General features: G+C 36.4%; 1 pseudogene; it reads left to right on the top strand.

Annotated features, from left to right (window-relative positions):
* The first annotated feature begins 4475 nt into the window (after positions 1-4475).
* Positions 4476-12995, top strand: LOC128244391 (uncharacterized; annotated as a pseudogene).

The raw sequence follows: 12995 nt of genomic DNA on the forward strand, positions 1-12995 counted from the left end.
GTCAAAACAAATTTGTTTACCTTGTAATTTGTTATCTGTTATTTAAATGACTCAGACAAAAATGGGAACGTCAGTGCTAGTTCTTTTACTATTAACATCCCATGAAGTTTCTATTGGTGTAGCAGCAAGGAGGTGTTACATTAATTATGCATCATTTAAACCAAATTATACATTCATATGCACATCATACAGGCGTGTAGCCGCCTATACGTGAATACGCGGCTGAATCCACATGATTCTGACAAAAAAAATCAACTAAAGTTGCAGTATGCGAACTTGACTACATGAATCTAAAACTGGTTATTTTCCAGTACTAAATAATGCACATCGGAACGCCCAGAATGCACTAGATTACACCATGGTTTTCAAAATTTTCTGAGGGGGCACGCCCCTGAACCCCCCAGCACATTTATGAATTCACATGAATAGAGGGGTAGCTACGCCCCTGACATAATTGAAACCACAGTGTGGCTAAACAACACTTGAATGTTTATCATACGCAGTGATCTCCCATGGAAATGAAATCGTCAAAGAATCTGAAGGGGCTGTTTATATGGACTAGATTTGAAATGCACCAAGTGTTTAAAAAGTTGATTTCAGTCAAGAAGAGAATCAACCATACCCCACACTTGTTGGAGTAAGATGAAATGTCCACTTTCCGCGAGAAAGAAAATGGTCATTTGATTCAATTGACTATCTTTTTATAAATATGTTGCAATACATAAAATACGTTATTTGTTATAATTGTTTACCCATGTTGAATTTTATTTGGCAAATTTATAAGAGATTTAAATATTAAGAAACTCAGCCGCTAAAGAGGATATGATTATGACATACTTTTTTTAAATCTTTCGAACATGAGTTTTTGAGTGAATATAAGCGAAGCGTTAAGTGTTTTGAAAATGCATCTTTTACTTGGATTTTATAGATTGTTATTACGAAATAAAGTATGGCGAATCAAACGAAGTGTTAAAGCCAAGCTATTGATGGCTGAAACCCTTCAATAAATGTTGATATGTGCTAAAATATAGTCTTTGAAGTCCAAAATTTTGACATGCGTTACTAACCCGATTCAACAAAAGGCTGTTGCACAATCAGTTGATTGACATAATCACGTGATAAACCAATAACTTCCATTAAGGTTAAAATATTCAACACCTTAGTATGAGTCCCTGTGGGCGAGTGGATAAGCGTCCGTTTTTTATTCTATGTGTTATCTGCACCCCCATGTGCTTGCTCCCAACTTGAACAAGATTAATTTTTAATACTTTAATCGGGTTTTTAAAAATGCAATTGAAGTATAAAAGAAAATCAACCTGGTTACTATTATTTCTGCAATTTCAGTACCAAGGAGTAAAATAAATATACATGTAAGTGTTTTCAGATGCATTACGATGAAAAATATGTTTGGTGCCAAAACATGAGAGAGTCTCTTTAAACGGAAAAGTTTTGGCAGTTACTCAGTCAGTCAGATGATGATAAATATAATGCATAGCATCATCCCTCTGGAGTATTAGAACGTTGTATACAGAGTATGTTTTTACTGAACATGCGTCTGTTTATTTTGATGCCATAAAAGGTTTAAATTGTTTAAAGGAACTATAACATTATGAAACAACAAATCTGATTACAGATGTCAGTGGCAGATCCAGGAATTGACTTAAGAAGGGGTACGTGAAACTCATGGGCTTAATCTTTCCACATCCGCCCCTCCCTCAGAACAGAAATTGAATGGCTTAAAATGTTGGACCGGGGTGGGGGTTAGACTCCCCTAATTTATAGTCCGAAATAGTGCATTTTTATCTTAATATTGTATTTTTTCCCGATATTGACTGAGAACGTCTTATAAACGGACGATTTAAAGGGGTGGGGGACGGCGCGCGCGCTGGGACCAACCCCCCCCCCCCCACCCCTGAATCTGCAATTGAGTACATGCATTAAAACCGTCTCCGTAGCCTATTGGTTAAGGCGTTCTATACCCTTCATTCAATTGCCTTAATACTTCACACAATTGTTCAGGACCATCAGCCAATGAGGTTACATAACTCCATAATACAAGTTATGGCCCCTGATTGACTTAGGTTAAAGTTTTAGGCAAGTATAATTTAAGGGGAAGTTGGAATTTAATAAAAAAAACTTCCATGGGTCACAATGAACCCAATGAACAATGTTCTTTAATCATGAGCTAACTGTTCAAGCGTTAACAGACACATTCCTGTGCATACGAAACTTTTATTGTTTTTACAAGCACAGAACTTGTATTTAGAATTAACAGTTTCTATATAATTCAACTGAGAGTTCTATTTCACCATAATATATCAAATATTAAGTCACCATTCACTAGCGGATTGAGAATGGGGCGCAATCGGCGTGCGCTACCTTTAAAATCGTCCAAGTTTACTTTTTGTGTCAATATATGAGAAGAAAATAAATACGCACATAATGCATCATTTCCGACTACAAATTGTTAAAAAATTCTTGATTGAGTAGCCCTCAATCCTCCTGCAAACGCCCCTTAGTAACGCCCCCTTCTAACGACAATTCCTGGATCCGCCCCTTGCCATTATATTTTTTGTTTATCAAACGGTACACATACCAAGTGACTGAAGCTGAATTTCATTTAATGAATGAGATGGTCTGTAAAAGATTTCTGATGAATATCCTATGAAATTTGCAGTCTTCCCGTTTCGACCGGTCATTGTTTGTGGATTTATTACACACAATTATATAAAAAATACTATTACAAAGTTGTCTCTTAAGGTTACGGGAGCCTTCACTGTCAAAAGTAAGATATATATAATTTGTCCCCCTAATGCCATAAAATATGGATGGTCCCCTTAATGCCTCAAAAATAATATAATATATACACTGGTCTCCATAAACCCTTCGACATATATACCTGTCCCCTTAAAACCTGCAACATACTTACAAATTATTAAGGAGACCGCAAATTACGTATATTTTTTGTTAATTAATTTAAGAAGCCTAAATCTTGTACACATAATAAATGATCATTTCAATACTAAATTATCAACAAAAAAGCAAAATAAAGTATAAAATAAAAAATATACAAATTGTCTCCTTAATGCCGTAAAATACATACGGTCTCCTTAATGCCCTAAGTAGATATATATATATATATATATATATATATATATATATATATATATATATATATATATATATGTGTGTGTGTGTGTGTGTGTGTGTGTAATTAATATCAAGTTTCATGATAAATGCATGTGATATACACATACAACTTTCGTACAATATTTGTAAAACAAACTTCGGTTAAAACAAGTATAGTGATATTTAATACACAAACAAAGCGACAGTTTGAATGGTGTTTAGATGTTTAAACAAACTTCGGTTAAAACAATTATAGTAATATTTAATACACAAACAAAGCGACAGTTTGAATAGTGTTTAGATGTTTAAACAAACTTCGGTTAAAACAATTATAGTAATATTTAATACACAAACAAAGCGACAGTTTTAATAGTGTTTTAATGTTTAAACAAACTTCAGTTAAAACAATTATAGTAAAAATTAATATACAAACAAAGCAACAGTTTAATAGAGTTTAAATGTTAAGAATTAAACACGTACAGCCATTACGAATTGAGAGATAAATCGAATTGAATTGATTTGGCTTTACTTAAAAGATAAACAATTTGAGCAAGATATTAGAATAACACTAAACGCTATAAGGTTGTTTAAAATACAGTACGTGCAAGTAATTGATGTTCGTATTCCAGTATGTAAATTGACATAACCAAGCGAGACGCGTTGGTCAACCCCAAACGTATTTCCAACATTTAAAATCTATCAACATCTGACAGAAATTTATAGATATTTTTTTTAATTTTTATACTTGTTATTATAATCAAAAGATTTTGAAGGGGTTTTCCCGAAAAATAAGTATTTGTTAGCTGTTTTGAGAGCATACATATGAAAAACTTCGAAGCCTGATAGCTTATTTTATATGTATACAAATAAATTTATTTGGTTCCATATTTATGTATTCTGTGAGAAAAACGGAAACTTCAATTTCCTCCCCAAAATACGAACATCTTTGTAATTCCTTCACAATTTTAGTTTAATATTTATTTAATAAACATCGAAGTTTCAACACCTCTTTCCACAACTAAATGTCTGAACAGCACGTTATCCTAACTTGCAATACCCAAGTCTAACCATTTGTTTCTAATATTATCTCATTATAACCAAGACTCAATGATTCTAAAAATAGAGCGAACGATTCTTTCATTCATAAGATGACCCCGCCCCGCATCTGTTTTCAGGCATACATGACCGTATATGTGCTGTTATTGTAACCAATCCAATAGAAAGGAAATAGAGTGATTGCTTATAAAACTATTGCACATAATTATGAATTAAAAAATAAGCGTAATACACCCAACATCAAGAAAGGACTCTATTCGGCTGAGGAGACGTGAACGACACCGGTAGTTATGCACGTGAAGAACAAAACCCGGGAGGGCGGACAGTGGCGTCGGAAACAGCGCAGGGAAAAAGGAACCTCGGACGCTGACATGGACCTCGATAGCTTAGGTAACTAAGACTTACGGATAAGATACGTTAACGAATAGTTGGTTTAACCTTACTTATTTTCGATGGAGTGTGGCGAAAGCTGATAGGTTAAAGAATCACGCTCGAGTCCATTTCCTTGAGATAAACCAGTACTGATGTCCATTATAAGAGGCTATGAGTAAAGATTCCCTGGATGGTGAGAGTGGTCTAGTGACTGGCTCTTCGCCAAGAACTAGTGGGTTTCACCAAATAGTTGATAAATGCTACATTTATACGTACGTTTATATGTTTTACCTTGTTATTAATACATACGGATCAGATTTTATTTTTCTTTATTTGCTAAATGTTGGCTTCACGAAAACATTTCAAGAGTACAGGTTCGGGCCTGCAACTGACATAATTTTACAGCCCGAACAATAATTTAAAGGCCCAATATAAAAGACTCATTTCTTTTACCATAAAAAACAACAACAAAAAAACAGTATTTCGTAAGTTATTCCCTCAGATAACATGATAAAAAAAAGAATTTTGACATGTTCTTCAGACATCTCCATGTCACCACAGCTTTCGAACCCTTCATCTCCATCTTCTTTATGATCATCATCAGTATTTTCATTGGAAGACATATCTTTTGTCGAGAAAATTTGCAGAAAATAATGCATTTAACATTGTGCTAGTATACTTAACATAATGGTTAATATGTCATACAATTAAAGTTATTAAGGTGATAAATTAAAGGTTTCAATTGCACAAATGTTTTCTACCTCATGTTCTAAATCTTCAGTGTGTACAGATGCTCCCTTTTGCCCTGTGAGTCGACTTTAGATACATTTTTGCAATCTTGACAAAACATTATGTTTTTGTCAGAATCGTTTCTAAGCCATTTGTAAACAACAAGATATTTCTTTTGGAATGTCCTAAAATAGCAAAAAAGATGCATTTTATTGGAATTTAAAAGGGAGAAAGAACGATAGAATTTTCGAAAATCGCGAATACATATGGCAAGCAAGTTGAAAGCTAAATAAATCAATAATCAGTATGTTTGCAATAAAAACACAATTTTGACAACAGAAAGGGCCCAAAACGTTATTTATTTACCAAACTTATAACCATTAAAAAGTCGATACGCTGAAATTGAGAATTAAAGGGCGTTTGTTGTTGTTTTTGACATGTATTACGTGACATAGAATTTTGAAAACAAACTAAAACAGACCGCTTCACGAAATTATTAGCAAAGCACGCTTGAAACGATCTTCTAAAATCGATATTTATACACCAGTCTGAAATTGCTGGGGTTTACCATTAATTTGTAATGCAAGCAAGCGTCTATACAACTTGATAAATATCTGACGAGCCGACAGAGCTGAGTCAGTGTGTGTTTACCATGTGATAAATTGCGTCATGATAAATACTACGTCGGAGGACACTATTTTGCTTTGAATGAAAACTTTAAACAAATATATGTTCACTATTTATTCGCCATTTAAAATGAGACATAGCGCAGTCCACGCCGCGTACAGAGCCCCGTCCTCGGTCTTTTACCAGAGTGTGATTGAGCGTTTAGTTTCTGAAAACACTTCGACAACCCTTTCCACAAAACGGGCGTCTGACGGAGCACTGTCAAAATATTATTTTGGATACAAGTTTGTCGAAGAGTTTGATGAAACTAATCACCTTATCAAACTCCGGTAATAAACCGAAGGCGATGCTCTTTAAGCGGCACAGACTGCCCTTTGTTTTATTTAAAATGATTTTTTTAAATTCATATTGCAGTTGATTTATAGCCTTGTCGATTAAAGATTCACAGGCCCACCGTGCCTGCCAATTTTTAAAGGTTCAGAGAATAAATAAAGAGCACAGAAATGTAGGCATCAATGACCTTTATGCATGTTTGTGAAATAAATAGACCTTTTATGATAGTTTTCAATATCTGATTGAAATAGAGACATTACCACGCATTCGCATCCTCTTTCCGGTGTTTCAGGAGATCGACTGTTGAAGAGCGAGACGTCGCTGTCCCTTAGTTTAAACATATATATTTTACAACGATTGTGAAACAAGTTATTACAACATTATATTAATCACTCTCGTTGGCACGATTTTACGCGAGAGTGTGGTCTTGTGTTGTGGGGGAAACCGGAGAACCCGGAGAAAACCCACTTGTCCGGCTTGGTGACCACAAGTCGCTGTCCCTTGCGGCTGAACTCGGCGAGTCAGCGGCTTCCGACCACTTCCAGAGGGAGGTTCGTAAACAGCCGCCAACTGCGGTCAAGCGGTTTATATTTTAAGGAAGCAATGCATCCAGTGTTATCATTATAAATGTTTTAGAATTAAAATTTAATGTGAGCCGTTCAATTTAATGAGCGCATCATAAATTGTATTTAAACAATTATATTACATGGAATATTACAAGAGTACGGAAAGAAGAGAATAATGTTATATATTATTATTATCACTGTTATGCTCATTTAAAATCTTTAAATTTCTTTGCTATTATTCTGCTTGATGAAGGTTGCCAAAAAAACTGGAGCACTGTTGATTGGGCGACAGGAAGCGGAAACGGAAGTATTCACGGATATGATAGTGAGCAAGACCGGAAACCTGGATAAAGCACTGTTGTATGTTTTGGAACACTTGAAGATCGAGTCAAAGGTATCACATAGTACATATCAGTGGTATAATTATGATAGAACATCCGTCTAAACTTTTAAAGTCCTTCTTTGTTCAGTTCAGTCATGAAAAACGAAATAATATTTAAAAAGAACGATATATTCAGCTAGTTATATTAATAATAGTGGACGCCACAACTCTCTTATGTTGTAATATCTTATGATGTGATGTCTATCTGACACGCTATTATGTCTAATAACATGTCAGTCAGACATAATTACATATCAGTCTGCCATAATAACATATCAATTAGACATAACAACATGCTAGTTAGTCATGATAACATTTAATTTAGACATAATAAAATGTATGTTAGACATAATAGCATTTCCGTAAGACATAAAAGCATAATATATCACACCATAAAATAGTTGTGGCTGGCGTTCCATATCAATGCAAAAATAATTGCATTGGTTGCTTACATTTTAAAATGAAATAAACACTCATCATTGTTTTTCACGATCCGATTTTGCAAGTTTCAGGATTAATAGATTACAAGTTCCAGCTAGTTTACATAATTTGTATTTCCTTCTTCGCGCCGACCAATACATACTATTATATCAACACAGAATAAACTGATCTCTTTTCTGTCTTAGATCCAGGTATTGGTCAACAGCCTGATTCACCGGGGTGCCAACATTTCCGCCGCAAACGAATCTCTAAAGACCCCTCTACATTTCGCCGTAGAGCGAGGACTCAAAGGTCAGAGGTTTAATGATTTATCAAAACCCTTCCCGATTAAACCTATGAAACCTATCCCATTAATTGGAATTGAAAGATACAATTTGTGTACAGGTGTAGCGGGTAAGCTACTGGAGAACGACGCCCTGCCGCACTCCCGGGACAAGGAGGGCCGCCTTGCCCTTGAAACCGCCCTAAAACTGGAGAATGACGAGTTAGCCGCACTCCTCCTTGCCTACATACCTAACCGAGTGTATGATACCGTTTACTATAGTTAAATATTGGTTACATTGTCCCTGGTCATTTGCTTGTGTAATAGTTGAAATCAGTTTATACGAAACCATCGCAGTGTTTCTGTTTTTTTTGTATATGTTTTTATCAAACTCCGGAAATTCAAAGTTTCAAGAATATTTTGTGTGTTCTTTCTTCTTTCCTTAACCAAAAAGGCACTATAAAAGCAAAAACATATAAAGAGTAATGCAATTAGTTCACCGAATATCACCTATGAAGAAAATAAATATGTTTTACATGCTAAACACTGAATACTATCATATCATTTATAAAGCTTTAATTGTCCCTCTTATATCTAAAAAGTTGAAAACTTTGTCTTTTAGTGTCCGTTGTCTCTTTTTGGCTGACAGAAGTAAGTCAGCCGAGTTCTCCCTCCACAAACTGATTAGATCGGAGAAAATGCAGGTAACCCAGAAACAACTACTGAAAGGTTTAATAAGGTATTTGGTGATCGCAACATTTGTGGTACTTTACAAAATAACTAGCATACTGTGTAACAGCCAAAAATCTGTACACTTATATTTGCTTCAAACGATAGTGTCAGTCCTGTTGCAAAAATAATGGTGTGCTCCTGGATGCCAGGCGTAATGGTCTACTTGTATTCATCGCTTGGGTAGATATGAATTATAAACAATAAATAATATCTGTCATTTATTATCGTGCCATGATATTGGACCTCGTATCAACATGTGGCAAAGAGCGTACAAGCTTTTTACCTCATTACACTTACAGGTCCATATCAATAATTTTGTGTACAAATCTATAATAAACATACTTTGAAAATAAAATTATTATATATGTTGGCCCTTCTTATTTTTCTAGAAGACGGTGTTGTCGGTGCTGGACTGTATGATCGAGCCTCAAGGTTCCGCGGACAGTATCACGGTGTACTACGGCGCCCTTGAGGCGGACGAGGCCGGGCGGCCACCTGACCACCCACAGTTTCAGCACACGGACAAGTCCTGTATGCTGGTCATCGCTAAACAAGGCAATAAGGTTAGTTTGCTCTTGTCTTCTTTAAATGGGGTGATGGACAATGAAATAAGGGATAAGGCTGGCCTAGTGACATATGTGTCCGCCTCTATCCAAGAAGTCGTGGGTGCGTTCCCCACCCGGGATACCTTTTTCATGGCGACATTAAAAGGACACATCACTGCTTTCTGTCCAAGGTTTCTGTCCAAGAAACGGACCCGAGAGTGATTCACAATCGAGCCAAAATAGCTTAGTATATACTAACAATTCTAACTAATTGGCGTACAAGGAGACGTACTTCATTTTGAAAAATTTCCTTCTTCTTTTCGTATGTTTCCATTAACTCTCAGTTTGCGTGTTTCATCGCGGAAGTGATTTCAAAACCTGGTGTGGCTTCGTTATTCTTTGTTTTACCTTCCACTATATTTTTGTTTCACTTAACCTTTCATTTATTTTGTTAGAACCTAGTGTACCATGACACAGTCCGTTTACTTATTCGAAGGAAGTGGAAGTCGTATGCCCGGAAAAGATTTGAGTGAGTATCCGCACTGTACACGTTCTGTGCACTATTAGTCTTTAAGTTGAAGTAACAGCTGGCAAAACTGCAAACTTTATTTGTCAATTGATGTAATCCACATCAAAATCAATCAGGGATTTTTGGCATTGTTTCTGATATAAGCGTCCAGTCACGTACTTCTTCCGAGTAAAGTGTTCCATGCTTTTTGAATTTTATTCAATGCGTCTTGTACTTAAACCATACTTCATGATAGAAGAACAGCGATTCAAGCTTCCACGGAAGATTGACCTGTCAATTGGTTATTGTTGCAGAATAATAGGCGCAGGAGGTTCATTTTGGACTGAAGATAACAATATTGTATGTATTTCAAATATAACAAAGGCTGAGTGAATATTAACAATCAGTGTCAAATGGGAATATATTATTCATTATGCAGGCTAAACGCGGCAGTCTACATGTTCTCGCCGTTTTGCCTGACGTTCGCAGCGGTGACGTCAGTGATGGCCCCGGACCCCACGCATTACCATGGTACATTGCATGTGGCACGAGCCGTGTTCGAGGTCGTGTTGCTGGTCATGGCCACCTTTACCCTATTCACGGAATTAATCCAGATTAAAACGTAATATATCATTTTAATAAAACTTTTTTCATAGCAGAAAACGGGATGTAGCCCGATTATTGATCATAATTTTGTTTTTAATATATATCAGGGTAAGCTGTGTTTTTTAGTTGAGTGTGTGTCTTTCTGATTGTTGGTTGTTTTGAATTTTGATACAAATTGCATAAGAAATCACGTTAAGTAATGTATATTGCGCTTCAATTGCGTTATTGGTAAAATACGTTGGAATCATGCCAGGGTTCACTTGTTGTTGTTTTTTTTTTTGCTTGCATATGACGTTTGAGCATACAAAACATCTTACATTATTTGGTGTTTTCAGTTTTTTGTAGGCCAATGACAGTCAAAGCTTCGCTGCGCTTTGTCCAATTTTGAACAAAGACAAACTAATTTCAAATATGCTTGTACAATGTAAACCATTCATATGAGTTTTATAACCACAGGCATCGACTAGAATATTTCCACGACGTGTTTAACTGCTTCGACTCCTCCGCTTCGATCCTCATTCTGGTGGCTGTACCTCTCCGATTTAGCGAAAATGTTGCACAATGGCACGTTCTCGCGTTCGGGTACATTATCTGGACATTACGGATATTTAAATTTGCCGCCGTGTTTAGGTAACGATCGAAGCGTTAAAAATCACTTATATGAAAATTTAATAGATTGAAAACAGATTCAAAATCGGCTGTTTTTAAATTATTAAGAACAAAGACCACTGTTTACGGTTATAAAGAAAATTCATGTAGTCATATATTTGATTTAATTGTTTACAATTACAGGTAAACCAATTTACATTTAACACAATTCAAACACAACGAATCGACCAAAAATAAAAAAAAAATATTTTGCGTAATATATGTATGCTGAGTTTGATGTATATTGGTAATTGTAAATGAAGGAAGCATGCATATAAATGTTAAATACAAACGCTCTGTTTGCTACATTTATATCGTACTTTCTGTGACAGACAGAGCGGTGCTTATGCCCAGATACTGTCCCGGATCCTGGCCTATGACTTCATGCAGTTTGGTCTTGTGTTCCTCGTCATCCTCCTCGCTTTCTCTGTGTCCTTCTATCTTGAGACTCCGGCCTTAACGTCCATAATGAGACTAGGTAGGTCGTTCAAAAGTATTTAGCATTTTAAAACAAGCTCAACCTTTCATAATTGATAAGCGCCACCACGATCATCACTGCCCACATTACTATTTTGACGATGAACGTGTGAAAAAGCGATTAGTCGTATATAAAGAAATCTGACTCGCATCCATATCGAGATGCAAAATTCTTAAATAATATTATTAGTTATTCGACTTTTCGCGTGTTATCATAATTCCGAAATTATCTCACACATTTTCAATCTAGCACGTTTTGGGGGATTCTGTTTGTTGGCGTGCGGTCTCTGACGGAGGCGGCGCCAGTTGTGGAATACACAGGCGATAATGGATACGGGTAAGTATGATACTGGCATATTTTGTTTTATTATAAGGGGCGTTTTAAAGACACGAGATTTACATTTCTGCACCATAGTGTATTCATTTGCCAACCGACGGTCGATTTGTTACATTCGTGTGCCAGTACATTGTGATATTTAATTGTGAAGTACGCTGACCAGTTTATATCCAGGACCGTGAGCGTTATACTGATGCTGTGCTTCCTGTTTACGTATATCGTGATCCTGCTCAACATCCTGATCGCGCAACTCACCGACACGTATCAGAAGGTACAGCAGGACGCCCAGCGAGGCCTCGAGGCCAACCGTGCTTGGATTGTCTCCAGGGTAGAGCTCAACTCAATCGTGTTGGGCATGTATGTTACTGCACCTTTCTAAATGTATACCGGTGTCAGTTTATTTTTGTATTTTAAGTATTCACGCGTCAAGCGCGTGGGTTCAATATGTTTGGTATGGGTTCAACTTGAACATATTTAGCACAAAATGTCTGAAGTGTTGTTATGTTTTCAAAATAGCAGGAAATGAACGAGAAAGCATTTTAAACAATTTATGCAGGGTTATTTTAACCGGAAGGCGTATTACAAAGAAAGTGAAGAAATCAAGAACCTTCAATCTGTTTTGGACAAGTGGAAATCGCCTCCCCTGAACGAGATGAGCAAGTATGTTCGGGACGTCTGGGACTCGCTCGACTCGCACCGCCTGTCCCTCCTCACCATCCAGCAAAGACTCGCCCGCCAGGAAAACACCCTCAGAGACATACAGTAGGCTTTACATTTCAGAGATTTCGAATGGTGACCATACCACGTATTAATTATATTCAAAGTTTAAAATGCATTCAATTTTCATGTCACCGTTATACTAATATACTGTTTTATTCAATTATCAATTTTGATTTTAAGTTTTGATTTTTAAAATTTTATCGTTATTTATTTGTTTCTAGTATTCCTGGTTTTATCGCCACATGATAATGTTGGGTTTTCTTGTGCATACATAAACACAATTTTATCAACGATTTAAGGGAACAACTGCGCTGCCTTCTGTTAGTGAATGCGTCAAGAACAGGTGTAAAACGGCCACGATTTTACCGCAGCGACACAGAAGATGGACACAATCCTGCAGCACCAACAGAGGTGGGGCGGGAAAGTGGACGGGCAGGAAAGGAGCAAACTACAACCCCATCTATTACCATACCTGAGGACAAAATCGATAACCTAATCAGACATGTATCTGGTACCATTCCATAG

The sequence above is a fragment of the Mya arenaria genome, chromosome 8, assembly GCF_026914265.1.
Source record: "Mya arenaria isolate MELC-2E11 chromosome 8, ASM2691426v1".
Lineage (NCBI taxonomy): Eukaryota > Metazoa > Mollusca > Bivalvia > Myida > Myidae > Mya > Mya arenaria.